Raw genomic sequence first — 8,420 nt, forward strand, 5'->3', positions numbered from 1 at the left:
CAGAGACAACTAACACTGTGTGAATCACAATAGTGTCAAAGTGTTTTATAGACTTCCTATGTGTCAAAAGTTAAAATAAAAAGTGGAGTCTTACTACTATGCAAATTTGTAACAGATATACTTTTGGAACTCAATCTATTGTACTGGCAACAGTTTTTTTTGACCTCAAGGTAAGTACAAAGGACATTTCTATTTTTCAAAACAAATTTAATTATGCAACAGAAGATTTTCACCCTTAACCTTCAGTTGGAAGGAGTTACTCTTTAATGTAATGCCATGTTATAAGGCAAATATCAAAAGAGGAAGCTAGTAGAATTCTATGGATACCTTCCAAGTGACGAATATGCTGAATTAGAATCTCGTCTGTGGATTGACATTGGTAATATCTATATCTATATCTAAAAGACATTTTAAAATATGGAATATGTAAGATCTCTTTATACATCAGCATTAACAGAGGAACATTTGCAGTTGATTTTGATGACTGGGAACAACTTTGAACCTTAGATGAACTGTTACTCCTTAAGAAGAGAATTATATTTTTTCTCATTGTAGACCTGTATTATAAAAAAATATATTCAATTATGATCATATTTTAAATTTGGTCAATGAAAATCATGGAAATTTGTTTTCTCTTTTGTTACATATAAGTACCAATGTAATATCCTTAGGATACAAATGCCTAAAATATTTATTATCTGGCCCTTTAGAGAGAAAGTTTGCCTACCCCTGATTTAATATATGCTAGAAATGTCCAAGGGATAACTCAAATAAGCAGACCTATAGGTAGTCACCAGAGGATCCCATTTCCTTTATGGTTTGTTTCTTGTCAGAAAATATATTCTCAAATCTCATTCTCAGCCCAGCCCTGCAGTTTAGGTGATTTATTTTGGTATCTGCCATACCATCAGTGAAGAGCAAGGTCAGCAGGTCATTGTGAAATCAGTTTTAATTTGCTCTGAGTCAGTTCTATGCAACAGAATAAAGAAGCCCTTTACTTGCAATAAAGAAACTTGAGGGTTTATTCGCCTGCATTTGCTAAACTGGTTTTAATTTACGGGAACTGTCTCTCCCTCTGAAGCTGGTAAATGCTTATTGGAACGGGAAGGGCAAGGTTGAGGACATCCCCTGGAGATCCTGAAGTGGTTCTGGAGGGGAACAAGAATAAGGGCCTTTGGGCATGCTGGGCCTGCTGGAGAGAGGACAGAGGAGCCTCCTGTAACAGTAGGGAAGACAGGGCTCTCGGTAGAGATGAGGTGTGGCTAGAGGTCTACTCAGTCCTCTCCCTGGGCCAGAGCTGCCTGTTTCTTCTGTGTCTTGTTTCCATTTCCTTTCTCCATCCTTTTGTGTGTTTCTACTCAAGAAGTGGGGCAGGAGCACCTGGGGGGCTCAGTCAGTTGGGCTTCCGACTCTTGGTTTCAGCTCAGGTCATGATCTCAGGGTGGTGAGATTGAGCCCCAAGTAGAGCTCTGCGCTCAGCCCCAAGTCTGCTTAAGATTCTTTCCCCCCTCCTTTCTCTCCCCCTCTGACCCTCCTCCCCACCCCACAATGCTCTCTCTCAAATAAAGAAAACTGTAAAAAAAAGAATTGGGGGTACTAAACCCATTTTACAGATGAGGAAATTGAAACCCAAGGAAGCTAAGTAATTGACCAAGACAACATAGTCAGTGTAAGGTGGAGTTGGGGTTTAAACACTGGATTTCTACCTTTCAATCCTGTGTCCATCCCACTGTGTAGCACTGTGGTGGCTGTAGGGTGGGTTCTGAGCCCTTGTTGTTTGACTAACTGGAGGGCATCCAAGAAGACTCTCCTATTCAAACGTTACTGTGCTGCCAACCCAACATTAGACTTGCTCATGTCTTCTCGAGGTACTCTTTATTTTTTTAAAATTTAAATTCCAGTTGGTGAACATACAGTGATATTAGTTTTAGGAATACAATATAGCACTTCCATACAACACCCAGTGCTCATTATGGCAAGGCTAGGCACCCTCTTTCAAAATGTGGATCAATGTGGTAAGGCATTAACACTCTTAAGTGAGTTCCTTTATCCATCCATCCTTCCTTCCTGTCTTCCTTCTTTCTTTCTTTCTTTCTCTTTCTTCCTCTCTCTCTTTCCCTCCCTCCCCCCTCCAATCCTCCTTTCCTTCCTTCCTTCCTTCCTTCCATCCTCTCTTTCTTTCTTTTCTTCAGTTACTCACACCCAAGCCAGGAGAGTTAGTGTTAGGAGTTTGGTGAGTAGAGTCAGTAAAGGTAAAAATTTGAGTGAGGGATGTTGAAGTCAGATTTTTTTCTTTCTCATCACTGCTCAGGGCCCCTCAGGACTCATCACATAGGTACTTGCCCTTCTGTTCTGGGGCATGAGAGACATGAGTTTGAAATCTTCCAGGTAATCTTTCAAAACATGTGTACTCATCCCTGTGCCGTTCGCCAGGGCAGTGACCAGCCTATGCCCGGCCATGCCCTCTGATGGAGGAGGCCTTCCTCCCATCAGTCTGTCTCTTCCTTTCTCAAGGTAGCTCTAGCCTTGGGGATGTCCATCACTGGGACATGCAATCTACCTGGGACCTCTACTCCTTGGCTCCCATTCTCCCTTCTGGAACAATGTAATTCAAGGCTTATTGCATCCTTCTTCCATATGACATCCACAAGACATTTGGCTAGGCTTCCTCCTATACCTCTTCTCTATCTCTTTAGCTTCTCTTCTTAAAATCTTTTCTCATGTGATGAGGTCTCCAGAACATTCCCAATCCTGGCCACCACCTCCAGATGTGCTATTGTTTGTCAGCTGCTCTCATAAAACATGACACCCAGAACTGACTGGTGCCTATTCATTCCTGTCTGTTTATTTAACAAATATTTATGTGAGCTTGTTCTATGCCAAACCCTGGGCAAGTGTCTGAGGGTTCCTGACTTTGTGGTACTTGATTAATACTCAAATAACCAAGTCCAAAAACAACAACAAGCAGCAATACATGCTGTGAAGCATATCTGGGAAGATTCCTGGCTGCTGAAATCAGCATTTAAGATGATCCTGGTGCCTCTGGCTTGACGGCAAGTCCTGGGCTTTCACAGAGGATGTGAGACACACTTTGACTACCTGCTTCCACAGAGGGAGGAGCCATTTAGGTCCCTTCTGATCTGATACTTAGTAACCAGGCTCATTCTCTCACCTCCAGTCTCTCTGCCTCACCACTTTTTCTTCTCTTTTGGGGAAGACACAGGCAGAGATGCACTAAAGTTGCATAAAAAGTCTTGGGAAAGGCTCTGGTGGAGTTTTGGGACATGGTTCTCAGGGCATAGCCAGTTCTGGGAAATGTTTTGTTTGGATGACTTTCATTTTTTAATAAACTCCAGGGGTTTCCCTTCAGCATGATGTGACATTTGGTCAAGAAAGAATTCTTGAGGGACACTTGGGTGGCTCAGTCTGTTAGGCATCTACCTTTGGCTCAGGTCCTTAAGCTCAGAGTGGGGATCCTGTTTCTCCTTCTCTCTCTGCTCTTCCCCCACCCCCTTGCTGGCTCTGTCTCTCTCTCAAATAAATAAATAAAATCTTGGAAAAAAGAGAAAGAATTACTGAGACTTTTTTTTTTTTTTTTGGTACCAAAATGTGTTTTATTAAAGCACTGGGAGAGGACCTGTGTGCAGGAAGAGCACCATTGGAATTGGAATTGTGAGGATAACTGATTATATACTTTACGTTGGGGAACGAGGGCAGAGATAAAGGAAGTTTCCACTGGGATTTTTAGGTGTTAAAGGAGACTTCCAGGATCCTGGAGGTCTGGCTATTGTCCAGCTGAGGTAACTTTTTCCCTCTAGCAAAACATTACCATTAAGGCAGTTGTGAGTTCCTGGAGGAATGAATGGTCCTGCTCTGCCTGTCTCAGGTATGTATCCATGGGCTGCAGGTTGTAAGGAAATTTAATTTTATCTACACTTCTTTTGACTTGGCTCTCCTCATCAAGAAGAGGCAGAGCTATGGTTTCCTCTCTTGTCTTTCCTGGCCTCAGAACACCAGTTTGGGCCAGTGTTGGCTCAGTTGTCCCAGACTGGCCCACTGGCTGAGTCTCTGTGCACTGTGGCTGGAAGAGAGGCTGAGGTCAGCATGGCTCCTCCTACCACAGTACACAGTAGTGAAGAGAGGTTCTGCTCTGCAGAAACCGGGTCTCCTTCCCTTGGCCCACAAATGATAAGAGACCATCCAATAACTACTATTATTGTCACCCTATTTTCCATGTTACCATAGTTGCTATTATTATGTATTGCACTGACCACAGTGAAATCTAAAGAAGAGTTTCATCTCACCCAGGCATTCTGGTTAGAAATAGACAGAAGGCATTACTGAAAGGGCCTGCCATGAAGAGTAAGCCTTCCCTCAAATGACAGCATGGGAACTGGCACAGGTGGCAAGGTTCTGACTGTGCAGAGGTGAGGAAGAGAAGGTTGAATAGTTGAATGCATAGACTTGAAAGGGTTTAATCTCAGCCCATGAGGTGGGCCAGGGGTTGAGGGGCCACTCTCAATGTTCTGTCTTGCCCTAGGCACTGAAGACCTGGATTTAGTTTTTTGTTTGTTTGTTTGTTTTTTTTTTTTAATGCAGAAGGAAAGAGGGATAGAAGGTGCAAAGAACTAAAGACAAAATAGAGGTAAAAAATCTGGAAGAGAACATGAAGTCCATCTCAGTCCTCTTTGAGGCTAACCTGAAGTCAGGTGTAATGGGGGAGGTGGGCTGCTTACTCCACTGAAAGCCTTCTGGGAAGTAATTTATCCAGCTATAGTTGGGGACAGTAGGGTGAGTTTACAGTGCCTTCATAAGGAAGCACCTGGAAAAAACCATTCTGAAGGGAAATCAAGGAAAACTATTCCATGGGCTTGGAAATTGTTTTATAAGAAGTTATTAACATGGTGTGGAGGGGTGTTGGAGTAACAAAGGAAAACAAAGAGGTTACTATGATGTTTAAAAAAAAAAACAGAGTGGAAGAAGTTCAAATTATTAGATTTCCACTAGCTATATTCTGGGAAAGAGCATTCTTGTTTTTAATTTAAAATCTCTCTCAAGGTGAAATATTTTCTGTCCTAACTCTGTGTCTCCTATAAACTTGTGATATGTGGTAGCAGACTCCTTAGTGGTCTTGTACATGTGAGAGACACATCCTAGCGTCTGGCCTGAGGATGACTGGTGTCTCTTATACATGAATATTGGTGTTCAGCTCATCAGTCAGGAAATCTGAGTGTGGTTCCTGTGAATCAGACTCCTGGTACCTCAAGACCCCAGGGGGAACCCATGGGCTGGCTCCTTAGCCATCAGCCTCCCGCTGGAATACACTTTTCAGATTATCCCCCAGGGGTGGCTGCTAAATTGCATGTTGGCTTTTCAGCTTTCTGTTTGACCTGACCTCAGCTGAAAGCTGCCACAAGTTCGCCCTTATATCTGGCACTTGTAGTTTCTTGTTATGGAAATAGACTTTCTAATAAGAGTCAGAACAACCCGGCTCACTTTCAGGTTCTTACATTGATCAGCCATGGGGTGTTTCTTAGTTTTCTCATGTGCACAACAGCTGAGAGTGGGAAGGTATAAGGAGAGCGTTGGTCCTGTTTAACTTTGTCAGTGCTGGGTCTAAAATGTCTGGGAGAGGCACCCATTCTTCCACATTACTCAGCAGCACAAGCTCATGGACTTGCTCTGGAATCTGGCATTTCCAACGTGTCTCCCTCTGGACCTCTCCCCGGTGGTCTTCCTTTCCTGCCAATTTTCATCTCTTACAATTATGGCCAGGAATAAAATGAAATCAGTGGCCACACACAGTTGCTTACCAGGTTCTGAAGAGATCCTTAGCAAGGGTGCATGGGATGAGAGCAGTTCTCAGATCTAGGCCTGAGAAGGTGGAGGGGAAGAGCCCCAAGGTAGTGGTGGGGCGGCACTACAGCTGTTACTGTTGGCACCAGGTCAACTGCATCTGGACAGGATATGTGTCAGTTCTGCTCTAGTATAGAGTGTTGTTCAGCGCTTTGCTCAGGGCTTAGTGGAAACATGCTTAGTTGGGATCAGGGCAGCCGAACTGCAAGACTGTGTACTCCTGGGCACGAGCTGGCCTCTGGCCCAGATGCTTGCTTCTCTCTGCCTGGTGCTAAAGCTGCCCACCAATCTCTGGGTATGCAATAGGCACATACTGGCTGGCTCCTACAGTGGGTCTGATGGTGCTCTGAGTGCCCCCTATGGGAGCTGGGGGACCCCAGCAACTGGACTGGCCCACATATGGCAAGGTGGGGTCCCACAGACAGGGTGGTAAGAGGGCTTGGTAAGAGGACAGTGGAAGCAAACACGGGGAGCGGGGGGCAAGTGACTGACCGAACAACATATACAGGTTAATGCCAGAAGGGGGTGCAAGAGCTAGTAAAGGGTTTCCCACTGGAGCCTTCCCTGGTGCAGAGTCCTTTAGGACAGGAGACTCCAAATGCCACTGTGTTTGAGCTGCTGTTGAGCTGGTCTTTGGAGCTCCTCTAGTCATGGCCCTGAGTCTTAGGAATGGAGTTCTGGTGTTTATGCAATGCAGGGAGATGGAAAAGAAGAGGGGGCAGGGGAAAAGATGGTGAGAAGATGGACAGGGAATGTAAGAGGAGGGTGTATAAGGGGCAAAAGAGGGAAGAATGGAGGAAGGAGACTATGGAAGGAGGGGGAGAGAAGAGGTGGGAAAGGCAGCTAGTGATCCCCAAGGGTAGCTATAGACATCAGAGGTGCCCAGGCCATGGAAGTCTGTGTGCTTGTGATCCTTGGCTTCCTCAAACTGGCTCAGCTAAGCCTCACCCGTGTTATGCATCATATCACCCATATGGGTCTTCAAACAGAGCCAGTGTTGCCACTGAAGAGATGTCTGCCATTTTCCAGGGGAGCCATTCTTTAGGGTAGAGGGGCAACCATCCCACATGGACATAAAAATCTCATATCTAGAATTCACACAGATCTCTCAAGTTCGTCACCTTGGAACTAATTGAACAAGCATTCACTGAGCATCACTACATGTAAGTTTCTTTGTGTGGTGCTGGGAATAATAGAAAGTCAAGGAACTTACAATCCCACCATGGTAGTGTGCACTTGTGCAAACAGGACAGACACATAAATAGAGGCAATGTGAGCCTGAATATGCTGAATGATACCGCTGGCCCCTGAGCTGCAGGTACCAAGTATGTGTGGAGAACAAAGAAGTAAGTATCTACCTCAGGTTTGTCAACAGCTAGAACTTAGGACAAGGGAAAGAGCAGTAGAAGTTTGCAGGTGGGGACCCCTGCTGTGCCCTGAACAATGCTAATGTGCTCCTGTGCTCACGGGAGACAGACATTAAAGGCATAAAGAGGAAAACATACTTGGGCCTGCTGGAGCAAACTGGACATTTTGGTGCTGAATGAGGGCATCTGAAGGCACAGCCAAGAACTTCCCAGCTGTGTAAAGTGTCAGAACCTGGGGTGGAGGCTCAGGGAAACAGAGGGGGTGATTTAAATCTGTTTTCTGGGGTCACCTGGTGGTTCAATCAGTTAAGTGTCTGCCTCTAGCTCAGGTCATGATTGCAGGGTCCTGGAATTGAGTCTCTGTTTTTGCTTCTCTCTCTCCTTTTGCCCACCCCCCACTCATGCTCTTTCTCTCTTGTTCTCTTTCTCTTTCAAATAAATAAAACCTTTAAAAATCTCTTTTCTGGTGGACTAGAGGATTCTTCTTTGGTTAGGATGATGTAAGTGTTATTCTGTGAAGAGATAGAGGGATGGGTGATTTGATGGAATCATGATTCTGTGAAATGTGTTTCTCCTACATATAGACCTAGAGCACTCGCTCATGGAGTTCATGCTCCAAGAGTTCGAACTGGGTCTGAGCACTAACCAGCCACCCAAACCTGGGCTCTAGTGCAAAGTGCCCTACTGATAACCCTGTGTCCTTGGGCTAGTTACTTCCCTTTCTGCTCAACTTCCACAATTGTTGACCCTGGAGTCAAACATGGCACATGTGAGTGTATATAGACACCTGGTGGCTGTTTAGAGAAATTAAAGTCAGTATTATTGGAACAAAGCACTGTGGGTTGCTTAGGTATGTTCAGGTGCCTAAAAGCACTTCCTAGGTTTGGAGGCCAAGTTAGTCAATCTGAGGCGTTCATCCTGGGGAAGATGGGCCTGTTTTCAAAGTCAGGATTATCTAGAAGTTTATCTTCATCACTTACCAAATGTTCATATTTGGTTTATTTTTTTGCTATTTCTACAATACACAACTAATTTCCTTTCTTAGTTCCATAAATTTTATTCTAGAGGTAAAACGCTTGTGGATCTAGGTAGGACTAATAGAGCATCCAGAAGGTAGCTGAAGTTTTATGGTGCTTACCAAGTGTCTTTTAGGTTGCTACTATTATCCCCATTTTATAGATGAAGAAACCGAGGCAG

Source organism: Mustela erminea, chromosome 10, assembly GCF_009829155.1.
Source record: "Mustela erminea isolate mMusErm1 chromosome 10, mMusErm1.Pri, whole genome shotgun sequence".
In the NCBI taxonomy this organism is placed as follows: domain Eukaryota; kingdom Metazoa; phylum Chordata; class Mammalia; order Carnivora; family Mustelidae; genus Mustela; species Mustela erminea.